The 14,414-nt window shown below is 39.1% G+C and overlaps 1 pseudogene; it reads right to left on the bottom strand.

Annotated features, from left to right (window-relative positions):
• Nucleotides 1–2,070: 2,070 nt before the first annotated feature.
• Nucleotides 2,071–4,855, bottom strand: LOC136393859 (nucleolar and spindle-associated protein 1-like; annotated as a pseudogene).
• Between the last annotated feature and the right edge of the window lie 9,559 nt (nucleotides 4,856–14,414).

Here is a 14,414-nt window from a genome sequence, read left to right as displayed (position 1 = left end):
AGTAAGGGTAGGCGCAATTGGTAATCAGTGCCTGTCATTCGGAGGCAGTGTCCCTGCCTCCAGGTCAGTTGCTGGAAAACATGGGAAAAGTTCTTGTTCTCTCTCTTTCTAGCATTCCTGTTGATCCTAATGGATTCTTACTTTTTCATTTTCTATTTACCCTCAGGACTAATCCTAGGCAATATTAGGGAGTAGATACAATTGTCTTTATGTGCTTGGCTTAATTTTCTCCCAATCCCTTTGTTTTTTTACTTTTAACTTTTTATTAAAATATACATGTGTGAACAAGGCCCACTGGGGGTGAGGACAACAGAGACGCAGAGACCCGACTCCAGAGACCAGGTTCAGTGACGCAGATCCGATTTATTCAGGAAGTAAACTAGTTTATATACACAGGTTCATCCTATAGGGTATCACAGCGTGTTCCTCAAAGCCAATGGCTGAAAAGGTCAGGGAGCTGCCTGGTTGGCGCTGAGTTACTTCCTTACAGCGGGTGAGCTCCCTTCCTGGGTGTGCCTAGGAGGGTTTCAGGTGCTGGAGTGTTCTCACAGCATTGCATCAGCCACAGCTGCTAGGAATGCACTCTGCACTCCACCTACATGCATGCAAAGCAAATCACATATAAATGTGTAATTCATTGAGTTACTCTAAACTGAAACATCTGTAAACAGCACAGGACTCTAAAGCTTTTTAATTATTTATTTAATTTTCTTTTTTTATTATTTTTAAATTTTTATTAATTTTAATTTACTGTGTTTACATGGATTCAAGTGTCCCACTGAATATAACTCCCTCACCCCTCACCCCTGTGCTTCTTTTTATAACTCCTTTGCCCCCCTCTCCCTAACTCCTTCCCCCTTCACTCTAGAACAGGGATCCCCAAACTTTTTACACAGGGGGCCAGTTCACTGTCCCTCAAACCGTTGGAGGGCCGGACTATAAAAAAAACTATGAACAAATCCCTATGCACACTGTACATATCTTATTTTAAAGTAAAAAAACAAAACGGGAACAAATACAATATTTAAAATAAAGAACAAGTAAATTTAAATCAACAAACTGACCAGTATTTCAATGGGAACTATGCTCCTCTCACTGACCACCAATGAAAGAGGTGCCCCTTCCGGAAGTGCGGTGGGGGCTGGATAAATGGCCTTAGGGGGCCGCATGCAGCCCATAGTTTGGGGACCCCTGCTCTAGGATTTGCTGTTCTGTTATCTGTATCTCTGTGTTATGTATATATTGTTTCACTAATCCCTTTACCTTCTCTGATCCCATCCCTTCATCTTCCTTCCCTCTGACTGCTTTTGCTGTGTACCATAGATTCGGGGTTGTTGTATGTTCATTTTTGTTGGTTTCAAGGAAATTTTTTATTTCTTTCTTGATCTTGTTGTTAACCTACTCATTATTTAATAACATGCTATTTAGCCTCCAGGTGTTTAAATGTTTTTCAGTTTTTCTATTGTAGTTGATTTCTAGTTTCATGCCATTGTGAACAAAGGTGCATAAGCTTTAAAACAGCCACTTTGCATTGGTAAAATATTGATGCCATAATCAACCCTTAAGGCCCATAGTTTCATTAAGATTACTAGATTACTGTCGCGACCCACAGGTTGAGAACCGCTGCTCTAGAGGAAGAAGAGGTCATTTTTCCCGGGTTACTGTTGTTCAGTTTCTACTAAAGTTTGTGGTATAACTAGCTACCATCAGGTAAATGCTCTTGACTAGAAGAGGATTGAAATTCTATTAATATTAGAGGCAGCATGGAGAACACGACATTAAAAATCTAGATCAAGAATTTATTGGATAGAAAAATAAAGACTCTATAGGCTGGGTCTTATTAGAAAACTGAGTTTTACTGGGACTTAGGTTAAAACCACTTAGAGGAATTTGTAAGCTTTAAGGTAGTCATATCTTTCCAGAGATTGTAGCATGTGAAGAACCCACCAACACTACATATTATGAGCAAAGTTAAGAACATAAAAAGGTCTTTTGACTAGAGTGGGAAGGACTATAGAAATATGTACAAAAAAAATTCAGATAAAGAAATATTTACAGGATGTGAAACTATTAATCTGCAGCCATAATGAGGCCCCTCTGAGTTCCCAAAACCTTTGCTTTTTTCTCTCCTTCCGTTCTTGCTCATGCTTCTTCCGTTGCTCCTCCCTGGTCTGGAAACGAGGTTGCTTATAAGTTTTCTTGTGGAAGCTAACTTTGTTTACATGGTCATTTAGACATTTATTTTCTTTAGACTGTCCTCATGGTTTCAAGTTTTCCTTTGTGTGGCTCATAGGTGAGGGGACTAGACAAACTTGCTTTGAGATCAAACACTTTTTTTCTTATTAATTTTAATGGGGTGACATAGATCAATTAGGGTACATAAGTTCAGAGAAAACATCTCCAGGTTATTTTGACATTTTATTATGTTGCATACCCATCACTCAAAGTCAAATTGTCTTCTGTCACCTTCTATCTGGTTTTCTTTATGCCCCTCCCTTCCCTCCACCCCCTCCCTCTGTTTCCTCTGCCCTCCCCCCCCCCTCCTTCCGTAACCATCACACTCTTGTCCATGTCCCTGAGTCTCATTTTTATGTATGGAATCGTATCGATCTTAATTTTTTCTGATTTACTTATTTCGCTCAGTATAATGTTATCAAGGTCCATCCATGTTGTTGTAAATGATCCGATGTCATCATTTCTTATGGCGGAGTAGTATTCCATAGTATAGTATATGTACTACATCTTCTTTATCCAATCATCTATTGAAGGGCTTTTTGGTTGTTTCCATGTCTTGGCCCCTAAACACTGGTTTTCTGTTGGAGACCGGAGTCTGTGCTGCTTCCACTGTCAACGTGAGTGGGGTAGTAACTGTAGCAGAATTTCCCTTTGTTGTCTTTAACTTGTTTGTTTCAACCACAGCCTGGTCTTTTGGGGTATTCCCAGATATGGTCCCAGATATGGTGGAGACTTTCTGGCCAGAGTTTTGGTCAGTGAACGCTTGTACTTGTTATCTTTGGTAGTGGCTAAAAACCTGACATTCATTTTAGTTCCTGAGAGAGTAGAGTGCTTGACCGACCCATTCACATATGAGGTGCTCTGATCCACAGTGCCCTGCGCCCAGATTTCCAAGTGTCCCTGGCTTGTGGGAGTACAAGCCATAGAGAGTCGTCCTTGGAGACCAGTTGGAGTTGCCACCACTTCCTTACTGACAGATTGCTTCTTTAGTTCATTAAATAAATTGTGTTGTTCAAAATGATTCTTTTTAAATTTTAGTACACGGGGACAGGCTGTAGTCGAGTTTCATTCTTTTGCATGTGGCTTTCCAGTTTTCCCAACACCATTTGTTGAAGAGGCTTTCTTTTCTCCATTTTGTGTTGTTGGCCCCCTTATCAAAGATTATTTGACCATATATATGTGGTTTTATTTCTGGGCTTTCTATTCTGTTCCATTGGTCTGAGTGTCTATTTTTCTGCCAATACCATACAGTTTTGATTATTGTGGCTCTATAATAAAAAAATGGGAAGAAGACATGAACAGACACTTCTCCCAGGAAGAAATACAAATGGCCAACAGATATATGAAAAGATGCTCAGCTTCATTAGTTATTAGAGAAATGCAAATCAAAACTACAATGAGATACCACCTCACCCCTGTTAGATTAGCTATTATCAACAAGACGGGCAATAGCAAATGTTGGAGAGGCTGTGGAGAAAAAGGAACCCTCATACACTGTTGGTGGGACTGTAAAGTAGTACAACCATTATGGAGGAAAGTATGGTGGTTCCTCAAAAAACTGCAAATAGAACTACCTTATGACCCAGCAATCCCTCTACTGGGTATATACCCCAAAACCTCAGAATCATTGATACGTAAAGACACATGTAGCCCCATGTTCATTGCAGCACTGTTCACAGTGGCCAAGACATGGAAACAACCAAAAAGCCCTTCAATAGAAGACTGGATAAAGAAGATGTGGCACATATACACTATGGAATACTACTCAGCCATAACAAATGATGACATCAGATCATTTACAGCAAAATGGTGGGATCTTGATAACATTATACGGAGTGAAATAAGTAAATCAGAAAAAAACAAGAACTACATGATTCCATACATTGGTGGAACATAAAAACGAGACTAAGAGACATGGACAAGAGAGTGGTGGTTACCAGGGGTGGGGGGAAGGAGGACGCAGGAGGGAGGGAGGGAGAGTTAGGGGGAGGGGGAGGGGCACAGAGAAAACTAGACAGAGGATGACGGACTCATAACATATTGATCAGTGGACTCCATTTCCTTAAAATGGGCCTCACGAAGCTTCTTAAAGTTTGGAGTAGTGCTTGCAATTTTTATTTTTTCCAGATTTGGAAAACCCACCTGTGTAGACAGACTTCTTTTTTTCTGAGAGTACCTTTGAATCTTTATTGATTCTCTCTTTGATTCTCATCTGATGGAGGAGCTCTTGCTGCAGTTCTGAGAGTCTGGTTTTCCTGCTTTTCTTGATTCTGGAACTCAGTGGGATCACTTGTTTTTATCTCTGAATGATCCTGCTGGAAGTCAGGATTCCTGCAGACAGTCTGTGCCTTCTCCTTGTTTTAGCAACTCAGCCAGCTGGTTCCCTCTCAACTACTTCCTGGTTGCTAATCTGTATCTTAGTCTCATCACAAGAGGATACAGAAATCTGACTTTCATCCTGTTTTCTATTTTCTTTTCTTGCTTCCTGTTTCAGGTGGGTTTTCCAGGTTTTTAGCAACTTGTCTGCCCTCAGGTCAGCTCGGAGGCCCAGACTCTTGGCCAGGTTCAGCAGGTCACTGTACTTGAAGTAGTTCAGCTCCTCCACTGAGGGGACAGTCATCATGATCCACAATCCAGGAAACCACGCTGAATATCTTCCAAGCTCCACTGCTCCTTTCAAAACTCTGGTGCCACCTCTAAAACTTTTTAATAAGTTTCTTTCACAACTGATCTGCTACTATTTGGTCTTCTTCCTTTACCTCCTCAATTTTTGTGTTTTAAAACAGAACATAAGACAAAAGTGCTTAACACAAGGTGATAAATTGCTGAAGATGGAATATCATGCATGTCAGGAAAGATAAAAACTGCAGAATTGCCTGATGTTTACTTTGGATTAAGTCCTGGGAGATTTGGAGAAAACAAAATTCAATAAGAGTTGGAGAAAACTTTATAAAAATTTGGAATGAATGTTGAATTAAGAGTAGAATCTGTCAGAAGACAAAGAGAAAGAGTGGGAAGTGAGGAATAATGCACATTGACATCGCGTAGAAATGGATGAGGGAGAAAAGGGAAACGGCAATCCGATGGCACCAGGCTAGGTATAGTGGGAAGCAAAGACTCACAGGTACAGAGTTGAGCTCAAGAAAAATATTAAACACAAAGCAGAGACTGTGGCATGAATCATAGCTTTTATAACAGTGACAGATGTGCTATGGGAATAATGATTTGACAGTGATGTGTTGAAGGCCTTTGAGGGGAAAGGAGGACAGCTGAGAAGAACAATGAGATTGTTGCTCTACCTACGGTATGGTCTGATTTAGATTTGAACTATAAAAATGAGTACAAATGAAAAACTTTGATACTTTGAGATAAAGATCGCTAGATTTAGGTTATGTATTAGATATTGTTGTGTAGATATCAAAACAGTGAAAATTAAAAGATTTCAAGTCTGTAGGGTTGATTGCTAAGAGGGGCTGCTTTGGGAGCTAAGGGGAGTTTAGTTTGGAATCTGAAATGTTTCCAAAGCTGCTAATATGTACAGATTTAGGGCTCAGGCGGGAGCTTGGAAATATTGGATGGGGGGATAAGAAAAGATTAGAGATACATTTGAGAATTACATACATAGAGAATTATGAGCATGAGTAAGCTGCTATTTGAATTGTGAGACAGGCAGGAGATAATGTCTTAGACTTTGGGTCTAGATATTGAAAACAGAATGTTTTAAACATAAGAACAAAAGAAAAACAGACCAAGCACTTATATGCATATACTATTTTGAGTATTTTGAATGCATTAGTTCATTTAATCCACATTATAGGAAAGGAAACCTAAGCATTAAGAAAAACCAGAATGCAGTCTGCTAAATGCTACATGAAAGTTCAATAGTTGAAGGAGGATCACTGTTGTATTTGATATAATAGTTTCATGAATATCAGTAAAGAAAATAAGTTTTAAAGAAATAAGTATAAAATATTTAGGAGCAGTATGAAGGAAATCTATATACAATGAGTCTGACATTGAATGAAAGAATAAAAACAGGATGAGGACAAACTAGAAAGTTTTTAAAATAAAAGTTTAAATATAATTAAAGGGAGTTGGGAGGGGAGGTATACAAAAGCAAAAAATTGCAGATCCATGAAGGAGGGAACGCTTATGAAAGGAGCAGCTTGGGAAATATGAGAATAAATGGAATCTAGTCTATGTATGGAAGCATTAACTACTAGAATAAGAGGTGTGGTCTTGGTTAGGGTTTTGGGAAGTGAGTGTGAGGGAATCTGGTTATAAAATAATTCTATGATGATTCATTCATTACATAAAGAGCTCACAGAAGAGTTTATGTTTTCTTCAAGTAGAAAACAGAAGCAGTTGGTCCTGAGAATTAAACAAATAAACATGTTGAGGAATGAAAGGAGAGGTTGGGGTAGGAGAAGGAAGATAATGTTCATTGAAAATCCACTGTGTGCCGGGTGCTATAATTAAAACTTCTGACAAATTGGTCAGTGTGAGTCTTTAATGCATTGGTTTTGTAAAATTGAATGTCGTCTTCAGGTTATGATGTTTCAGTCTTTGTTTTACTTGGAACAATTTGTACTCTTCTCTCTTCTCATACTTTATCTTATCTCTCATTGACTCCAGGTTGACTAATTCTATAAGAATAATTATGCTCAGGGTGAATTTCAATTTGCAAGTTCTAGATGTAAACATAATCTCATGTTCCAGCAATTTCCTTGAATTTGAAGCTTGCATAAATACTCACTCTTGGGTTCTCCATTATCTCTTGAATAGAAGTTTTCCATCTCCTTAATGCAATCTTTAGGTTACTTTATGTCTGCTGAAATGTTATTTTTTTCATGGAGGAAGTAGATGAATTCTTATTCTCTAGGAGACTAAAAGAATTATGCTCTCAGGTATATGGAAGAAGTAACATCAGGTTTATTATGTACTTGACAGAATTTTACCTGGTGTCTTTATCATCTTGAATATGATAGACTATTCAAAGATTTCTTTTTTCTCTTTGATTAAATTATATGAGGTTATAAATATACAAAAGACTGCATTGCTGTATTGTTAAATTTATATTTGTTTTCCGGCTTTCACCCTTTTTAGCTGTCCATCGAGCACTGGTGCTTCTCATGTATTTGTTCATTACAAATGATAAATCTACATTGGAAAGACACAGGTCAATGGTAGGGAGGCCGATGTTCAAACATCAGTGAAAGGATTTTTAGTGCCCAATAACAGCTATGTTTGCTTATTTTGTCTCCTCTAAGCCCTGGAAAGCAAGTCTAGAGTCTAAATTTCCAATCTTGTGCTTGCACAGGCTTTCCCCCTGGTATTGTTACCAGTGACTGCTGTGTCGTAGATTCAACCAGAGTCCTCAACAGCAATTTAAAAGCATTTATTTTGGGCCATAGAATTATCAGGAAAGTGTTTGTAAGGACAAATACAGATCTATTAACAACTCTAAGTGCCCTCTACTGCTATTAGATTAGTGAGAACATTTTTCTTAGGCAGGTACAGGATTTTTACAAAGTTATTCTTGTATTTATCAGAATCACAAATCTAAGCCCTTCTCTTATAGATTCCTGTGGACTGTATGTGTTTTTAAAATTTTCCCATGCTAATTTTGAGGTATCAATAATTATTTAAGTGAAATTTTATACTTCTCAGTTCAGAATTATGGATCTTTTTTAATTACAAATTTTAAATATTGGATACTTTGTTTTCAAGTTGTCATGATAAATTTCTTAAGCAGTTAATTGATATAAAACACTTTCTAATTGTATCAACATTTTTGCATGTGTTACTTTTTGAAATTTACTCACTGGGACTTTTGATTTAAATCCTTTAGAATTTTTAAAAGAAGCATTATAAGAAAAAGTAAAATAATTGGAATAGATACGGCATAAACTGAATTAATGTAACAAAGTGAAAAAGAGTGACTCAAACAAGAAGAAACTTCTCTCTCATATAACAGAAGAGATACCATCCAAGGCATGTAGATAGTTTTGATCCAGGAAAGTACTCAAGAACCAGGCTCTTTGTCTGATGGTTCCATCCTTTTTCTTTTTTCTTTTTTTTTTTTTTTTGTATTTTTCTGAAGCTGGAAACGGGGAGAGACAGTCAGACAGACTCCCGCATGTGCCCGACCGGGATCCACCCGGCACGCCCACCAGGGGCGACGCTCTGCCCACCAGGGGGCGATGCTCTGCCCCTCCGGGGCGTCGCTCTGCCGCAACCAGAGCCACTCTAGCGCCTGGGGCAGAGGCCAAGGAGCCATCCCAGCGCCCGGGCCATCTTTGCTCCAATGGAGCCTTGGCTGCGGGAGGGGAAGAGAGAGACAGAGAGGAAGGGAGGGGTGGAGAAGCAAATGGGCGCTTCTCCTGTGTGCCCTGGCCGGGAATCGAACCTGGGTCCCCCGCACACCAGGCTGACGCTCTACCGCTGAGCCAACTGGCCAGGGCTCCATCGTTTTTCAAGATGCTCCGTCTCTGCATGGACAAAGCTATCTCAGCTGCTCTGTATCTACATTCAGGATTATAGGAGTGGGAAAGAGAGAGATGCGAATTCCTGGCCATTTCTGCCCATTTTCCAAAGGTTGAAAATTAGTCACAATACCACCACACCTTGCTGCAAGGGAGGTTGAAAAATAGAAACCTTCGCTAATAAAGGCCATTATTATCATGCTAGAATTCCATAGTTTTATTTCTAAAAAAAACAAGGAAGGATGATAGATCTACCTAGGAAGCATCTCAGCAGTGTCTCTCTCTCTCTCTCTCTCTCTCTCTCTCTCTCTTTTTGCAACGGAGACAGAGAGGGACAGACAGACAGGAAGGAAGATAAATGAGAAGCATCAATTCTTTGTTGCGCACCTTAGTCTTAGTTGTTCATTGAATGATTGCTTTCTCATATGTGCCTTGACCGAGGGGCTACAGTTGAGTGAGTGACCCCTTGCTCAAACCAGTGACTTTGGGCTTAAGCCAGTGACCATAGGGTCATGTCTGTGATCCCACACTCCAGCCAGTGACCCCACACTCAAGCTGGTAACCTCAGGGTTTCAAACCTGGGTCTTCTGCATCCCAGTCTGATGCTCTATCCACTGCACCACTGACCACTGCCTGGTCAGGCCCAGTAGTCTCTTTTAAAACACTCAGACAAATTAACAACCCTTGGACTAGATATTTTGAAGAAATGAAGGGGAAATAGTGAATTTTTTAAAGTGTGAGGCTTCAACTCTGTGTTAGTATAATGCAATTTATCAGACCTCTTACTGCTAGGTTATTTGTAAATTAGAGACATGCAAGAGAAAATGTTAACAAGTAGTGATTTTTCTTTTAAATACTTAAAAGTCAATAATGTTACAATCCTTGCCTATACATTTAGAGACTCCTCAGTGCTTAACATTCACAACCTCATTTTTGCTTCCTTCTGACAAAGTACTGGACTACTTTCATTGTGCTTCTAATCTATCCAACTTGTAGTGACCGAAGGCCATTTGCAGTGTTGCTCAATTCCTTGTGAAGGCAACTCTGACAGTTAAGTTTAAAAACCCAGTAAAATTTTTTCATAAAGCAATACCTACAGTTAAAACATTTTATTACTTTACATAAAACCAATCTCAAGTTTATACTGAATTTTGGAAGCATTTCCCTTAGAGCTAAGGAATAAAGTGATTATAGATAAAAAACAAAAATATAATTCAATAACATGCATTTTATCTGTTTCCTTTCTTTCACAGTAGCACTGTCCTCAATTTGCTTCTGCTGTGTAGTTATTGGAAATGTCCAAGGTTTATCTGGCTTTGAATACATAGGTAATCTGATAGACTATAGTGTGGTTTTATTTTTATTCTTGTGCTCTATTAGTTTATTTTTTATTTTTTATTCATTTTAGAGAGGAGAGAGAGAGAGAGAGAGAGAAAGGCGGGAGGAGCAGGAAGCATCAACTCCCATATGTGCCTTGACCAGACAAATGCAGGTTTAGAACTGGCGACCTCAGCATTCCAGGTTGATGCTTTATCCACTGCGCCACCACAGGTCAGGCAACTCTATTAGTTTTAATGGCTGCAATAGTTCCTTTTTATATTTATTTCAATTCTGTGGACATAAACATTCCCCCATATACCTCTATTTTTAGTCTTTATATTAATAGCAATATGATTAAAAAAAGATACTTTTTAGATTACTGATGCTTGGCATTTATAGTTTCTTTTGCCTCTCTGTTGGAAGTAAGACTGTGGGCAATTTGATATTTATGTCTCATATTTTCTGCTCCATGTTTAGAACTCCTGGCGATATCTTCTATTTTTTTCTTTCTCATCATAACCAATTTACTTCTTACAGTGAAGATGAAAAAGGGCAAATGCTCATGTGAGGTGTGCTAAGTAGCCATTTCAAGCAGGCTTGAGCTTGAGGTTCTCTGATATCTAGCTGATCTTTATTTCAATGTGTACATCCCATTTAATTATAGTAGAAGACAGACACTGCACAATTCGCGGAAAAAGATGGATCACTTGATTACATTTTATAATTTTCTCGACTTGACAGGTGTTGGCAAAGGCAATACATTAGTCTCATTGTTGAGGGCATCAAATGTCATAGTGATAATGGGGTTTGGGAACCACATATTTCCTCTGTGACAGGCTGCCACATGCTGTTCTCTGGTTTTAGACAAGGGCTCTGAAGAGATGAGAGGAGGTTGCAAGAAGGTGAGAAGTCTATGAATCAGTCCCTGGGGTGTCCTGGGGCTCAGAAGAAAATGACTTGAAACAATTCCAGCCCTTTTTTCAATCAATTCCCAGCTGGGTTGTGACAGAAGGCAGATGATAGAAAAAGAGAGAAGAGCAATAAAGTTCAGGCACTTTATAAAAGAAGAAGATGCTTCCCAGAGGGAAAGGAAGTTTAAAAGAAGCAAAAAACAAAAACAAAAACAAAAAAACCGGGGAGTGGGGTAAGGAACAGAGCTTGCTTCCCTAGGAGGAGGCGGGAGCAGAGTAAAATCTTTGTATGTTCTGAACATCAGCACTCACAAATGCTAGGAAGTTAAAACAGGTATAACAGGGATCAGTGGAGAAGGGCTTCACAACCATACCCTCTGTGTTCTCTAATATTCATGTCTTTGACAATGGAAAACCTGCCTTACCAGAAGGAAAGGGGAAAGATAGAGGCAGGTAAAGGGGGATAAATGGTGATGGAAAGAGACTTGGGTGGTGAACACAAAACACAATATGCACATGATGTACTATATAGAATTGTACACCTAAAACATATAATTTTATTGGCCAATGTTACCCAAATAAATGTAATAGAAAAGTAAAAAATAAATTGGTGTGTTGAAAATTAAAAGAAACTTTCTTAATTGCCATGTAACCTAGATGTAGTCACTAAAAAGGCAAGATAATTTCTATATTAAGCAAGCAAGAAACCACCAGCAACTCCTCAGTCTTATGAAATACCGAGTCCAAATTAATGGTATTTCATTTAATTCTGAAGTTATGGGCATTTTTTTTATTATAATGGATTGACAAATGCAAGTTGTAGAGCACTGGCTTGATTTTGCACTTTGAGGAGAAAGGCTGGAGTGCTTTTTCTCCTGCACAAGCTAAATCATTGCTGGACATATGGAGGCACACAGAGAGTTGTAACCGATAAGACCAAAGTGCAGAAATTCAGGACTTCATGGCAGTGCAAATGAATCACTGGTGTTTCTGTCATTCTCTGTGGCTTACAAAGCACAATCAGGCTGGGGGAGTGAAAGTATTTCCCACAGAATTTAGTAATAATGGGAAACATGTTAAAGCTTAAAGACTAATGATAATTACAGTACTTAATTAAAAGTTCATTAATGCCTGACCTGTGGTGGCACAGTGGGATAAAGCGTCGACCTGGAACACTGAGGTTGCTGGTTCGAAACCTTGGGCTTGCCTGGTCAAGGCACATATGGGAGTTGATGCTTCCTGCTCCTCCCCCTTCTCTCTCTCTCTCTCTCTCTCTCTCTCCCCTCTCTCTAAAAATCAATAAATAAAATATTTTTAAAAAAAGTTCATTAAAACATTTAAAAGGATTTAAAACATCATTTGGAAAACATTTTTACAATGAGAAATAAGAATGTTTTCTTTTTCTTGTATGGTGATGATATTCTTGTATCTTGTATGTGAGAATGTTAGAGACAGACATACGTGAAATGTCTGGGTGTCCTGGGAGAACCAGCTGGTCAGTGGTGCCTTTCTCTGATTTTTTTTTTTTAATCTTTCTCTGACTTTTACTAGCACAGGTGAATGACCTCAGCTTATAGAAGATAGAAAAGAGAGAGACTCATGTTGATTCGTGCTCATATAATCATGGCCTTGTTCATATGCGACCTGAAATTTTTCTAATTTGTAATAATTTTAATGATGGCAAGTCTAGGAAACCTTCCAGGATTTAAGAAAGTAGCCATGCTTCTGTTTGCTTTACTTATATCTAAATATTATGTATACTTCCTTAAGGTACTTGAGGTTTTTGGAGACACCAGAAAGTCTCTGTTTCCAGTTCACAGAATTACAGGGTGATGACTTGATTCTCTCTGATCCTATTTCATCCTAAGAGTTGGGAAATGCACAATCCTGGACACAAGCTATATGTTCAACAACTACTCTTTCTGGTTGATTAGGTGGGAATTAAGCACTGCATTTGCACCATGAATATAGATTTATTTTTTGTGGACTGTTAACACTGTCAGCATTTCATCTGTTTACCCCACACTCTTCACTAATGCCACACTGAATAAAGAGCATTTTCTACAATTATGACCCTGCCCCCAAAGAACCACACAATATGAATTAAAGTTGAGGAAGATCCTATTAATGTGTATTAACCTCTGTTAAACTCTTACTTATAAATACTTTATTTCAGTGTTGAATTTATGGTCCAGAGATTATTTTATTTTTTTTTTATAAATAAATTTTTATTTTAATGGGGTGACATCAATAAATCAGGGTACATATATTCAAAGAAAACATTTCCAGGTTATCTTGTCATTTAGTTTCGTTGCATACCTATCACCCAAAGAGAGATCGTCCTCCGTCACCCTCTATCCAGTTTTCTTTGTTCCCCTCCCCCTCCCCCTCCCCCTCTCCCTCCTTCCCTCCCCCCCACCCCCCCCCATAACCACCACACTCCTGTCTATGTCTCTTAGTCTCGCTTTTATGTCCCATCAATGTATGGAATCCTGCAGTTCGTGTTTTTTTCTGATTCACTTATTTCATTCTGCATAATGTTATCAAGATTCCACCAATCTGCTGTAAGTGATCCGATGTCATCATTTCTTCTAGCCGAATAGTATACCATGGTGTATATGTGCCCCATCTTCTTTATCCACTCTTCTATTTCTTTTTTACAGTGATTAAAAGCCTTTAGGCAAACTCTTGGCCAATACAGCAAGAATCCATAAAAGAGTAGTGTCCTTAACATGTTCACCAAGTCCAAGTGGCCCCATAACCATGCCAAATCCCTGAAAAATGCAACCCAACCACAGTTCAGTATGTTAGGAGCTGTCACAGGGAGCAGGAGTCCAGGAAAAGTCCACATCCAGGAAAAGTCTGCATGGCACTGGAATTGTCACTATTCTATACTTTGCAGCTCATGTCCAAGTCCCAATGACCGCTGCTTCAGCTGGTAATGATTCAGGTAGACTGGAAAAGTGATTTGCAGCATACGTGGATATGGAGCTTCTGTTCTCCTCTGCCTGGAGAGATGAGACCAGGGTGCTTTTCCCTGGAGCACTGCGACTGTGGCATGGTAAAGAGAACCTTGGGATATCCTAAGCTGGGTGGCAAAGGTAGATTCATAATAGAAGTTGGTAATAGGGGGAAAGAGAGCTCTAAATTAGGAGTAGGTCCCAGCCTGAAATAGGAGTGGGGCATTGAGGTAGGAGGGATAAAGGAAACACTATATATTAAGCAAAGCCGCAGAAAATAGGACTATCAACATCCACAACAGAGATCTTTGAGGGAAGAATAAAAAACCTGACTATTCAGGCAAAACATAGTTAAATGGCCCTTGTGCAAATGAGATCAGTTTACCTGCTTCTTGGAAGAAATACCCTAGACTTGTCCACAGTGTCGTAGATGGGGCCAACGGCCCTGGGCACCTTCAGCCTTCAGTGGCAAACCCCAGCTTTCTGGGCAAGGATAGGTCATA

This window comes from Saccopteryx leptura, chromosome 2 (genome assembly GCF_036850995.1).
Source record: "Saccopteryx leptura isolate mSacLep1 chromosome 2, mSacLep1_pri_phased_curated, whole genome shotgun sequence".
NCBI lineage: Eukaryota > Metazoa > Chordata > Mammalia > Chiroptera > Emballonuridae > Saccopteryx > Saccopteryx leptura.
The sequence above is the reverse complement of the archived record's forward strand: the minus strand, read 5'-3'. Positions and strand labels throughout refer to the sequence as shown.